The sequence below is a fragment of the Hylobates moloch genome, unplaced genomic scaffold, assembly GCF_009828535.3.
Source record: "Hylobates moloch isolate HMO894 unplaced genomic scaffold, HMol_V3 SCAFFOLD_2, whole genome shotgun sequence".
Lineage (NCBI taxonomy): Eukaryota > Metazoa > Chordata > Mammalia > Primates > Hylobatidae > Hylobates > Hylobates moloch.
In genome coordinates this window covers 169,141,714-169,156,064 of record NW_026652277.1, presented here as the reverse complement: position 1 = coordinate 169,156,064, position 14,351 = coordinate 169,141,714, and the positions used below count along the sequence as shown (strand labels likewise).

The 14,351-nt window shown below is 42.1% G+C and overlaps 1 protein-coding gene across 2 annotated transcripts in view; it reads left to right on the top strand.

The window, feature by feature from the left end:
- The window catches only part of AGPAT4 (1-acylglycerol-3-phosphate O-acyltransferase 4), a 193,619-nt gene that overhangs the window by 19,156 nt on the left and 160,112 nt on the right, over nucleotides 1-14,351 (top strand). The gene's annotated exons all lie outside the window — the stretch shown is intronic.

Below are 14,351 nucleotides of genomic sequence, written 5' to 3'. Positions count from 1 at the left end.
TGAGAAAATGCATTTTACCATTTTAGCTATTTTTATTTAACTATTTTTATTTAAGCTAGCCAGATTTTGGTATTTTATCATAGTAGCCATAGCAAATTAAAACGCCATTAAATCATAACTTCCCATACCCACTGTCTCCAGCCCCTGGTAACCTCTATCGCATAGTCTCTATGAATTTGCCTATTCTAGGCCCATATAAATGGATTCATACAATACTTGTCGTTTTGTATCTGGCTGATTTCATGCAGCATGACGTTTTCATGCTTTATCCATGTTGTAGCATGCGTCAGTACTTATTTCTTTTATATTTTCAAATAACATTAAATTGTATGGCTATGCCACATTTTGTGTATCCATTCATCTCTTGATAGATGCTTAGGTAGTTTCCATATTTTGGCTATTGTGAATCATGCTGGGTTAGCTTCTGACTTTCAAAATAAACCAAGATAATAGTTTAAGAGAAAGAGATACAGGATTTCCAGAGCTGAGATTATGTCGTAAAAGAGTTTAGAAAATTCGTGATAATGTAAGATCCTGTTTTCTCTCTCTAGACTGGGGAGAAAATGTGTTCACCTTGCCAGCTGCCCAGACAGAGCTGATTTATCAAGACAGTACAATTATAATAGAGAAACAGTAATTCATGCAGAGCCAGCTGTGTGGGAGACCAGAGTTTTATTATTACTCAAATTAGTCTCCCCAGGCATTCGGGGATTGGAGTTTTTAAAGATAATTTGGCAGGTAGGAGCTTGGGAAGTGGGGAATGCTGTTGGTCAGGTTGGAGATGGAATCATAGCGTGATTGAAATGAGATTTTCTTGCTGTCTTCTGTTCCTGGGTGGGATGGCAGAACTGGTTGAGTCAGATTGCTAGTCTGGGTGGTGTTAGTTCATCCATCCAGTTTAGGGTCTACGAAATATCTCAAACGCTGATATTAGGTTCTACAACAGTGATGTTATCCCCAGGAGCAATTTGGGGAGGTTGAGACTCTTGGATCCAGAGGTTGCATGACCTCTAAACTGTAATTTCTAATCTTGTAGCTAATTTGTTAGTCCTGCAAAGGCTGACTAGTCCCCAGACAAGAAGGGGGTCTTTTCAGGAAAGGGCTATTATCAATTTTGTTTCCGAGTCAAACCATGAACTGAATTTCTTCCCAAAGTTAGTTTGGCCTGTGCCCAGGAATGAACAAGGACAGCTTAAAGGTTAGAAGCAAAATGCAGACAATTAGTTCTGATCTCTTTCACTGTCATACTTTCCTTAGGGGTAATTTTTGCAAAAGCAGTTTCAATCCCTCCCTTTGGGTTTCATAGCATCTTATTCTTAAGGTGTGGGCTATGCAGATGGGAAACGGCCATCAATCATTCTGGCTTCTTCCTCCTGACAGGGGGCATAGTGGGGGTAGGAGTTGACTTCCAGGTGAGAGGAATGGAACCACTTTGTAGTTGTCTGAGTTTTTTGAGCATGCTTACATAGGCTGGGCTGGGAGTCCAAGGGTTTTTTGTTTTGTTTTGTTTTTTCTGAGACAGAGTTTTGCTCTTGTTGCTTAGGCTGGAGTGCAATGGCGCGATCTTGGCTCACTGCAACCTCCGCCTCCTTGGTTCAAGCAATTCTTCTGCCTCAGCCTCCTGAGTAGCTGGGATTACAGGCATGCACCAACACGCCTGGCTAATTTTTTATTTTTAGTAAAGACAGAGTTTCTCTATGTTGGTCAGGCTGGTCTTGAACTCTTGACTTCAGGTGATCTACCCACCTCAGCCTCCCAAAGTGCTGGGATTACAGGCGTGAGCCACTGCGCCTGGCCTCCAAGGCTTTTATGACAAACGTGTTAGTATTCCCATCTATAGTTTTAGCACAGATTTAAGTGAACAATGTACTATAAGGTAAAAAAATGAGTTATAGGGTAAGGAGTATAATTCTCAGTTTTAAAAGTAAAGATTTGAAAATATTAGTTTGGAGACTTGTAGTCTATAAATAATTTAGGATTAAGTCTAAATTGAAGAAAAATAAAAATAAAAACTCAAAAACAACCAACAACAGATGTACTATAGTTTTTGGAACACAATTTTTCTCTTTCTAATCCTTATTTTTATTAACAACAAATCATAATAGGATTGACTTGTTTGTAAAATAAGTTTTAGTTTTATTATACTTGGCCTGATTATTTGTATAAAGTGCAGTAAGAATAGTTATTTTTCACATAGACTTTTAAATTGTGCTTTGATGGAACTCTGTTCCATAAGGAATCTCAGATAAGACTTTTTAAAGCCGAGTCCTGTCATGGGTTTGTAGCCTCAAGTGCCTAGGAGTTGGGTAAATTCCTCTTCTCTTGAAGTCCCAAGATAACATGGGGCACCTGGGCCTGTTAGAAAGTGACATTCTTTATTTATCACAGGTCAGGAACACTGTATAGAGACTGTGTGGACAAGGTATGAGGCCAGTTTTCTCAAGGGGTTTTTATTGGTTCTACAAGTCAAGTTTGATTCTTTAAAGGAAAGTATGTCATTCTAGTCAGAGTCTTGGTGAAATAACAAGTTTCTCTAATTGTGTTATGTTGTAAAAGAAAATATTCTTATTGTACAAAATAACCATATTGTCATAAGTAAAGAATGCTCACGAAAGTTGTTAAATTGTGGAGAAATTAGGTAGAGAGAAAAAATATGTGTTCTAAATTTTTTTCACAGGAGTATATTTTATTCAATTGTTAGAAGTTGGAAATAGTTCAAAAGAAAAGTTTCCTTGGATCTGAAAAATGAAAAGGATCAGCAATGTTTTAAGCAAAAAAAGTTAAAAAAGATTACTTCAGTTTTCTATTAGTTCAGTCCATTTAGGTAATTCTTATTCTGTTTGATATTCATTAATATTTTAGTTCTCTATGAGAGTCTTGAAAGATTTTTTCCTTTAATGTTATAATCTTTAAAGTTATCAGAACTTGTACTTAAGAGCACTCGTCAGAGTTTTATAGTTGATTATAAAACCAACTTTTAAAGAGGACCACATCAAGACAACAATTTTCTGTGGATGACAGAAAAGTTTTAGGGAAGCCACAGTCAAAGACACACTTAACAGGGAAATTTGTTACCTCTGTGGCACACAATAATTTAACATAACAATTATAGTTATTACTGGTGACATATACTGAGGCATATCAGAATTATAGGAATCTTATGTAATTATGTATACACATACTAATAACAAATTTATATGCAAATAAACCAAAGAAAATTAAACACCATTTTATATTTTACGTCTCCTGTATGATTTTAATACATTAAATAAGTCAAATATGTCTTTTTTGGACTTCAGGGGACCTAATTTTTTTTTCTTGTTTTTAACTTGTTTGATTTTGGAAGGTTGGTTAAATATCAAAGATTTAAAACACTGGAGATTACAAAATAGGATTCTAGGTTACCATAAGTCATTTATTTAGCCAAAGTGATAACTCAAAAATTTTAAAAACGAAAAAGAAAACCTTTATTCTGATGAAGAGGAGACTTGGCTTTCTAAACAACAAGTCCCAGTGAATATAGTTTGAGGCCAGTTTTCTCTCCTCTTCTCTCTTCCCTCCCCTCCCCTTATTTTTGTAGTTTACTTAAAAGGCAAACAAAAATCTTTCAGTGTCTCTCGATATTATGTAAAACTCTTTTTCAAAAGAAAAAAACAAATTTCATGGATGTATTAATGCATCTTTAATGCTAAAGCTAGTTTTTGATAAAATTTTATAAATTTATCCAGTTTTAATTAGTTTGACTGTAAGATTTGTATAAGCCTTTTATAATCCTTTATATTTTTTTATTGCAGAACAATGTTCTCAGAAAACTCTGTTGTGCTTTTATTCCAATGTCCAATTTATGGGAGAACTGAGTAATGTCACTTTAACTTTAGTCAATACGTTCACACACAGAATCTTTTACAACTAATTTTTTATAAACTTTCCACAACTTGTTCAAACCTTTAGATTTTGCCTATCCAGCTTATAATAATCCTTTAAGCCTCTAAACTGAGGCAAGAAATCCACATTCCCAGATCTTTTTATAATTTTTTTTTTGAGACGGAGTCTCGCTCTGTCGCCCAGGCTGGAGTGCAGTGGCGCGATCTCGGCTCACTGCAAGCTCCGCCTCCTGGGTTCATGCCATTCTCCTGCCTCAGCCTCTCCGAGTAGCTGGGACTACAGGCGCCCGCCACCACGCCGGGCTAATTTTTTTGTATTTTTAGTAGAGATGGGGTTTCACCGTGGTCTCGATCTCCTGACCTTGTGATCTGCCTGCCTCGGCCTCCCAAAGTGCTGGGATTACAAGCGTCAGCCACCGCGCCCAGCTTTTTATAATTTTTTGTACCAAAAGTACATTCTACTTTCCTTACACACCTTGTGTGTAGAACTCTTTATCCAGTAGTCTCAAATACATGTTACACTGTTAACTCTTAGTAACTTTATTTTTGTTAAAAAACCTGGTTAGTAAGTGATAATTATATACCAGGTATGGATGTGGGACACCAGAAGGTCTGACTCTTTCCAGTATAATTAGGGGGCACAGTTAATTTCACATGTCCCAGGCAAGTTGTACAGTAAGAGTCATAGTGGCATTTTATGAAGTATTTTATGAAGCATTTAGGAGGCCTAACAACCTTTGAATTGTATAACATTTCTTGTATAAATTCCCTTTCACGAATATTTTTACAACCTAAAACACAGACCGTCTATGACATGTTTGGACTTTCTGTCTGGCCCTGAACATCTCTATTTTTAAATAGCCAGTTAATTTACTTTAGGACAAGAATTTACCAGACAAGATCTTTTCTTATATAAAACCTCTTTTCTTTATAACCCTTTTTTTTTTTTTGTATATTTAGGGGGCATGGTTAATTCTACATTTCTCAGGCCTTATCTAGAATTTAATGGTTTCAAGGTAGATAAACAATTTTCAAAAGTCAAAGAAGCAGTTTATGACCTTAAAGCATTTAGGAAACTTAATATCTGACCTAATTTAGACCAAATGTCTAAATTTTGAAGACATTTATATTTTACCGATAACCTCTAAAACTGTATTTCTGAAAGATTGTTAAAGTCACGTCAACTAAAAGGCATTAGTTTTAATTTTCCTGACAAAATATTTAAGTGTTTATTTCTTTAAGCCAATTAATTAGAGCTCGTTTATATAAACAATACATACACGACACATATAAATACAGACAGAAGATCCAGTAGTTGTAAGATTTTGTTCACTTGCCAATTCTTTAAAGTTTCTTAATTGGATTACTGGTTTCAGGGTGGAGCCCTTCAAGAGACAGGGTCAGGAGAGCCTGTAGTCTTTAGGGGATAATAAGTAGGCACAGCTGGAAGGGAGAAAACAAATCCCCAAAGTTAAGGGTCCCATTTTTATATTGTATCCCGGATCCTAAAAAAGAGGGAAATGCCATTACACACCAAGGCTAAAACTTCTCCCATAATGTAAAGAAATTGCTGATGCTCCCAAAAGTCACAGGAAAAAAAATGTTAGGTAACATAATGTCAAACCAACCAAAGCCTTAGTTAGGTTTTGAGAGAAATTTATCTGCTTCCAACTTCCAGGGTTCCATGAGGAAAACAGAGGGTTTTTTTGTTTGTATTTTGTTTTTTCCATAATGGAAGTTGTTAGAAATTATCTTAGGTTTTCTCATGTGGGCATCAAGGATAGCAAGAGGGCAAAATGGAGAAATAATTCAGTTGACTGAGAAGAAAAACAAACAAATAAAAATTTTTTCTTAAAAACAACCAAGATCTGAGAAAAAAAAAATAAAGCCCTTTAAAAAAATATAGAGAGAGAGTGCTTGGATATCTGTTTTTAATTAAGCTTATTTTAACCATAGAGATCTTTTAATTTTTTTTTAAGTTTCTTATTATCAGACTGTAGTCAGGACAGACAATATTTCTGGCTTCTGAACTTTACCACAGGTAACCTCTTATGTGAAATTAGTAAGTTTCAAATCTCACTCTGTTGCCCAGGCTGGACATCACTGACTCACTCACTGCAACAATTCTCCTGCCTCAGCCTCCCAAGTAGCTGGGATTACAGGCACAAGCCACCACGCCTGGCTAATTTTTGTATTTTTAGTAGAGACGGGGTTTCACCATGTTGGTCAGGCTGGTCTTGAGATCCTCCCGCCTCAGCCTCCCAAAGTGCTGGGATTACAGGCGTGAGCCACTGTGCCTGGCCGAAATTAGTAAGTTTTAAATATTAGGTTATTACCTAACCGGGGACACATAAGGTCTCCCAAAGAGATAGTAAGCAGTTTCTTTTCTTTTCTTTTTTTTTTTTTTTTAAAGAAGTTTGAGAATCTTCCCAAAGGTAATTCAGAGAAAGGAAAATTCAAGACAGGAAATCAAAAGCTATCCATGGTGGGAAAATAATCAATAAATGGCAAAAAGTTACACAAATGAGAAACCAGAAAGGAGTCATTCTCTAAGCCAAGATTTGAATCTGAGCACTGTCAGTAGACAAAGCTTTGGCTACTGAGCTACAGAATTGAGTGGGTTTCATTGTTCACTCCAGAAGGAGTCTAGAGGAGTCCATTTCAAGCTTGCAAAGCCTCTTAACTGTTCAAGATGATTTTTAGGGCTAACTATGACATGAACCCCCAAATTCCAGTCCCCTGGATGGCAGAGACTAAGGTATCCCCACATGGTCACAAGGTTAAGCTCTCTAGGACATAAAACAAAGAGAAACTTCATCTGGTTTTGGTTTCAGGGACCCTCAGTAAAGTTTGTAACTGACCAGCCTGCCAGGCTGGCTTGAAAAGCAGGCTTATAGGGGTTCTACGCTCACATTTTATCTTGTGATAACCCTCTCTGCATTATAGAACAATACAGAAAGGCAAATTCTTAGCACAAAGTATACCAGGTTTGTTATACCCCAAGACTAGTCTCACAAATCCTTTTTTTCTATTAATCAAACCTTTTCAGAGGAGACAAACAGTGATGTTTACCATTTGCACTCAAATACACACACATACACATGCAGAGAGAGAGAGAAGGTTACCAGAAACTTGGCTGGTAAGACATTCTTACCCTTTTTGCCAGTACACTAGGTTTCCAGGTTCCCTCTCTCTGCAGCTTCCAGAAGAACAAAGCAGCTTTTGATTACCTTGTTCCCTGCGTCTCAGCTCTGGGGATCGAGCCACTTTACCAAAAAAAAAAAAAAAAAAGGAAAAAAATTCACCCTTATGGAACCTTAGGCAAAAGATTCTTAATTTTGCAAGATGCTACCCAGCAGGCTATGGAGAATGGAATTAACATTTTCCATCCCAGTAAAAGACATGTAACAAAATACACTAACAAAATATACATAATAAATACATTAAAATAAATACACGAAGTACACAAAACAGGCAAAATACACAAAACAGACACTATTCACCTCATTCGGCACCCAATATCGACCTGGCCAGGCTCAAACTTTCTCCTGTTGGTCCTTGTCTGCAGTTCTCTCACAGGGAGGAGAGATAACCTCCAGCCAGGGACCCAGTGACGTCTTTAGGCAACACAGAAGAACAGACAGCCTTCCTGAGTTAGGCCTGCTGGACGCCCATCAGCAATTCCTCTCACATATAAACACACATACACACAGAGTAAGATGAACAGAAGACCCTCACGACACAGATTCTAGACCCAGTCTCAAACCAAGAGTATTCCTTCAAACAAGTATCCTATTCTCTGTCCAATTAGACACCCCATAATAGGGCTACAGACAGACACCCTGAGAGGCTACCAAGAGACAGCAGCACCTCCAGAGACGCCAACAAATCAGGAGAAGGAAGAGGCTGTTGGCAGCGCCCAGGATACTCAACAAATCAGACACTCCACCATGCGACTACAGACAGACACCTGCAATGGGGCTACAGAGTAATAGGGCTACAGTTATGGGATGTTTCCCCAGAATTATTTTTCCATTACAGTGAAATCCATGTTCATTGGGTCAGCAGTGCTCTGCTGGTAGAGGCTGGTTCCAGACTCAGCCCCCAGTTCAAGAGAACTAGGCACCTGCTGGGGCTGGCCTCCGGATCCATTGCCAGAGGGGGGCTACCAAACCATGGGCAGCCACGGGCAATCCCAAATGAGCCCCCAAAATTGTAACTGCCAAATGGGCTCACCTTGCCCACTGCCCAGAACCGATTTATCAAGATAAGAGAATTGTAACGGAGAAAGTAATTCACGCCGAGCCTGCTGTGCAGGAGACCAGAGTTTTATTGACATGCAAATCAGTCTCCCTGGGCATTCCAGGATCAGAGTTTTTAAAGATAATTTGGTGGGTAGGAGCTTAGGAAGTGGGGAGTGCTGATTGGTCAGGTTGCAGGTGGAATCACAAGAGGTCGAAGTGAGGTTTCCTTACTGTCTTCTGTTCCTGGGTGCGATGGCAGAGCTGGTTCAGATTACAGGACTGGGTGATGTTAGTTGATCCATCCAGTGTAGGGTCCACAAAATATCTCAAGCAGTGATCTTAGGTTTTACAATAATGATGTTATCCCCAAGAACAATTTGGGGAGGTTCAGACTCTTGGAGCCAGAGGTTACATGACCCCTAAACCATAATTTCTAATCCTTTTTTTTTTTTGAGACGGAGTCTCACTCTGTCGCACAGGCTGGAGTGCAGTGGCGCAATCTCGGCTCACTGCAAGCTCCACCTCCCGGGTTCACGCCATTCTCCTGCCTCAGCCTCTCCGAGTAGCTGGGACTACAGGCGCCTGCCACCACGCCCGGCTAATTTTTTGTATTTTTAGTAGAGACGGGGTTTCACCGTGGTCTCGATCTCCTGACCTCATGATCCGCCCGCCTCGGCCTCCCAAAGTGCTGGGATTACAAGCGTAAGCCACCGCGCCCGGCCCATAATTTCTAATCTTGTAACTAATTTGTTAGTCCTACGAAGACAGACTGGTCCCCAGATAAAAAGGTGGTCTTTTCAGGGAAGGGCCGTTATCTATTTTGTTTCAGAGTCAAGCCATGAACTGAATTCCTTGCCAAAGTTAGTTTGGCCTATACCCAAGAATGAACAGGGACAGCTTAATGGTTACAAACAAGATGGAGTCAGTTAGGTCTGATCTCTTTCACTGTCATTATTTCCTTAGTTATACTTTTTGCAAAGGCTCTTTCAAGTGTGTCACAGGAGACCTACTGCCTGTTGCATCAGCCTCCTGTGTGGAACCTTGACTGGGGGCAGCAGAACCCCCCAGATAGGTGGATATCCCAGCATGGGGGAATGAGTGCCCCATGTCCATGGGGACCTCCAGGGTTCCCCGAGCCACCAGGACCTGAGTAGGGGTGCCTGGGTGGGGGCCAGGCAGCAGGGATTGGGGCAGGTTTGTAGAGTTCTGATGGTCCTGGGAGGGCTCAGGGAGCAGCCAAATGCCTTCCCTGGTGACAGGAGTGAGCCCCTTCCTCTAATCAGAGGGACAAAGTCATACAGGCCAAGATAGCAGCCGTGTGTGAGAGTGGCTGGGATTTTTTCAGGGCACCTCCCCAGGGGTCTGTGGGGAGGAACTTCCCAAAGGACCATGGGGCATCAAAGGTGTGGCTCATCTAATTCAGATGGAGAAGCAAGGCTGAGGTTCAAGTTCAAAGAAGGACAGCCAGACACGTGAAAGTCCTTGATATTTACAACGGCTATTTCTTCTAGCCCTGATTCAAACTCCTTTTTGCCTATTATCAAAAGAAAGAACAAACTTGCATAATTTAAACATATTTAAAAATAGGTTCCCTTTTGACTGATCATGTTTTCTCATCCGTAAAGCAGTAAATGGGGACAGATGTTCCTCATGGCCCTGATTTTCTGTATGGAATTTTTTGTGGGTATGTTTTTTAGGGTCTTACTGTCACCCAGGCTGGAGATCAGTGGCATAATCATGCCTCACTGTAGCCTCGACCTCCTGGTTCAAGTGATCCTCCTGCCTCAGCCTCCTGTGTAGGTGGGACCACAGGTGTGCAACATCACGCCCGGCTAGTTTTTTATTTTTATTTTTGTAGAGATGGGGTTTCCCTATGCTGCCCATACTGGTCTCAAACTCTTGGGCTCAAGTGATCTTCCTGCCTTGGCCTCCCAAAGTACTGTGATTACAGGCTTGAGCTACGGCACCTGGCCCTGTGTGGGGAACTTTTTAATAAATATGCTCTAATACAGTCCTTCTCCGAGTACATCACCTGGAAACTTAGAAAGGTAAATTCTCAAAATTCCCCCTGCCAACTTACAGAGTCAGAAATTCTGTGATTTAACAAGCCCTCCAGGGCATTCTAGTGTATTCTGAAGTTTTATAGCCACTGCTTTAATAGAAACGAAAAGTTTGAGTCACAGAATGTGTGGAATAGGGCCTCACCACTTTACTACTAGGCAGATAACAAAGAGTAAATAATATTTCAAAAAAAATCACAGAATATTGGAAAGAATACATTAGACACATTAGCTTCAGTACCAGAATAAGTAAGTTTTCACAATTTATAAATATGTGATATTTTCCATTTAAGTCAATAATAATTATTTTTAATTACATTTTATTTTGTAGAGACAGACTCTCACTATGTTGCTCAGGCTGGTGTCAAACTCCTGGGCTCCAGCGATGCTCCTGCCTTGGCCACCGAAAGTGCTGGGATTACAGGTGAGAGCCACTGTGTTTGACCAAACATTTTTTTTTTTTAAAGAACCAGCAGCACGGTTAACCAGACATCCCTTTCTGATTAAATGTGCAATACACAAAAAGCTTTCATAGCCGTATAATAATTTGCTTATAATACTCTATGCAAATTATTTTTCAAAGTTATGTCATAGAGTTTTTTTAGGGGGATAACTCATGATAACCAAATGAATTTAGACTTAAGTACACGGATTCTATAGTTAGTCACAACGTTGTGAGAGTAAACGTTTTTTTTTTAAAGGCAAGTAGATAATTTGCAGTTGTGTACAGATGTGCTCCCAGGCTAATTTTCTTTTTTTTCTTTTCTTTTTTTGAAACAGAGTCTCACTCTGTCACTCAGGCTGAAGTGCAATGGCGAGAGCTTGGCTCAACTGCAACCTCTGCCTCCCAGGTTCAAGCAATTCTCCTGCCCCAGCCTCCCGAGTAGCTGGATTTACAGGCGCATGCCACCATGCCCGGCTAATTTTTTTGTATGTTTAGTAGACACGGGTTTCGCTATGTTGGCCAGGCTGGTCTTGAACTCCTCATCTCAAGTGATCTGCCCACCTCAGCCTCCCAAAGTGCTGGGATTACAGGTGTGAGCCCCTGCGCCTGGCCGGAAACAACGATATTTTAAAAGATGTAGAAGATTCAAGTGGTACCAACAATGCTTACTTTTTCCAGAAAAACATATGTGGGATTTGAGCTTTGGAAGGTGGCTCTGGTGTGTTGTAGGTGGTGGGCACCTCCAGCTCCCCCTGCAAACTCCCGTTTCCAGATGGGCCTCACTTCCTGCTGCTCCCTGTGGGAAACTCCTCCCGTTTTATTGTCAGTCAGTTTCCTAATTTTTTTTTTTTTTTTTTTTTTAGTCTTCCTCTGTCACCCAGGCTGGAGTGCAGTGGTGTGATCTCGGGTCACTGCAACCTCTCCCTCCCGGGTTCAAGCGATTCTCCTGCCTCAGCTTCCCGAGTAGCTGGGATTACAGGCATGTGCCATTACGCCCAGCTGATTTTTGTATTTCTAGTAGAGATGGGGTTTCACCATGTTGGCCAGGCTGGCCTTGAACTCCTGACCTCAGGTGATGCGTCCACCTTGGCCTCCCAAAGGGCTGAAATTACAGGTGTGAGCCACCTCACACGGCCAGTTCCCTATTTTTATCAGTGCACTTTACCATTTATCTACTCAATTCCTCACCCGTATGCAAGGCTGCCCTTTTCTGAAGGGTGCTCATGGTGGATCCATTGAAAACTCCACTGATTGTGTTCCCCTAGGGCCTCTTTAAGATGGAAGGATTCAGGTGGGGCATGGTGGCTCACACCTGTAATCTCAGCACTTTGGGAGGCCGAGGTGGGCGGATCACCTGAGGTCAGGAGTTCAAGACCAGCCTGGCCAACATGACAAAACCCCATCTCTACTGAAAATACAAAAATTAGCTGGGGTGGTGGCTTGTGCCTGCAATCCCAGCTACTCAGGAGGCTGAGGGAGGAGAATCACTTGAACTCAGGAGGCAGAGGTTGCAGTGAGCTGAGATCGTGCCGCTACACACCATCCTGGGTGACAGAGTGAGACTGTCTCAAAAAAAAAAAAAAGCCAGGTGCAGTGACTCACCCCTGTAATCCTAGCACTTTGGAGGCCGAGGCAGGTGGATTGCCTGAGCTCAGGAGTTTGAGACCAGCCTGGCCAACATGGTGAAACCCCGTCTCTACTAAAATACAAAAAAATTAGCTGGGCGTGGCAGCATGTACCTGTAGTCCCAGCTACTCAGGAGGCTCAGGAAGGAGAATTGCTAGAACCTGGGAGGCGGAGGTTACACTGAGCCAAGATTGCACCACTGTACTCCAGCCTGGGCGACAGAGTGAGACTCTATCTGAAAAAAAAAAAAAAAAAAAAAAAAAGATTCTACAGTGAGCACAAAGGTGAAAGTCACCTTGAATGCTTTTACCAATTGAGTGTGGATGAACTAATTCAGAGCATTGCAGGCCCCTGCTGCAGGAAACACAAAGCTCCCAAAATGCTCAGGCTATTGGGAGGCAACTGCCTTGTCAGGGTGGCCAATGGTTTCCCCACTGCCAAATCGGACAGTAAACTCCAGTCGTTGTCTGACTGGAGGCCTGCGGATCACTGCCTCCTCTGTGACGCTCTTTACCCCCAACCCAGGGATCCAAGACGCTCTACTCTAGCATCATTTCCTCTGCCTTATTCATCACTCAGACTCCTTCCTTTGTTCCTTCTCTTCTCCCTCCTCCGAGTGCTGCAGAGCCCGGGTTTCCATCCTCAGACCTCTGCCCTGCCTGCTCTCTGTCCCAAGGCAGCACTGCCAGCATCCGCAAATAAAAATCCAGCCCTCCTATTCATAGTGACATCGAATTTCAGATCAACGACAAAGAGTTTCATGGCATAAGTATGTCCCAAATATTGCATGGCCCCAAATATTTACTTAGTTAATAAGTAAAAATTGCACAAGACATACTTATGCTAAAGAGTATTCACTATTTGTCTGAGTCCAAATGTCTCTGGGCATGCTGGGTTTCATCGGCCAAGCCTACGATGATTTCAGTTTCGTGGTGATACAATCTACCGCGACTCCTCCAAAAATGTTTATCTCTAGCCTAGATCTCTCTCCTGAACTGCAGACTCCTGCTGCCTCCAGCCCATCGCCACTTGGGTAATGAATAGGTGTCTCAACCTGAATGTGTCAAAAACAACACTCATTGTTCCCCCAATTCCTTGCCGTTCTCACAGGTAGTCTCGTCCCCCCAGCTGCTCACCCACAAGCCTTGCACTCAGCCTTGACTCTGTTCTTCTCACACCCCATATCCAATCTGCCAGGAGGTCCTTGGTCCTCCCGGGCTACACCAATAGTGCCTCCTGCTGGTCACTGCAGCCACCTCCCATTCCTTTCCCTGCGTTGTCCTGTGCCTCACATGGTTTTTTTCTCAACATGCCAGCCAGAATGACTCTTTTAAAACATTTATCATGCCATGTCACTTTTCAGCCCATTGCCCTGCAGGAGGTCCCCATGTTACTCGGTGTAAAAGCCCAAGGTCCTTGCCCCATCCTGCAAAGCCCCCGTGACTCTGTGGTCTCTGGAACCCTAACTCTTCCACTCTTCCTCTAGACCACTCCCTCTCCCGCAGCCTCCTGGGTGCTCCCACCAGCTCCTGCTGCGGAGCTGTGGCCCCGGCTCCTTCCTTCCTCCCGGAATGCTCTTGGCTCAGGTGTGCATCCTGGAGATAGCTCCTGCCTGCCCCTAAATCGCTGCTCAGACCTCACCTCAGTGAGGCTGGCGCTGACCTCGTCACTGACCTATTCACATTCCGAACTGCTCACCTGCCAGGACTCTGAAACTCCTTCCCAACTCTTCTTTTTCATTCTTCCATAAATATCAATGTCTAACTTACCAGGCAATTTCTTCATTATAATTGTCCTTTGTTTTCAGTCTCTGCTCACTAGAAAGGAAAGCTCCACAATGCCCAGAATCTTTGTTTGTTTCCCTGAAGAATGCCAGGCTCCCAGAAGAGGGCCTGCCTCCCAGCAGGCACATGCGTGTGGAATGAATGAATGAATGAATGAATGAGCTTGTGCAAACTAAGCTGCTTGCAGGAAACACCTGCTCCTTCCTGGGCACTGGGTGAAATAGTCTGTAGAAGTTAACCTTTGACTCTTCTCCCCACCAGCCTCCTCCGTCCCTCACAGTTAAATGCAGGTGGAAGAGGGGTTGCCC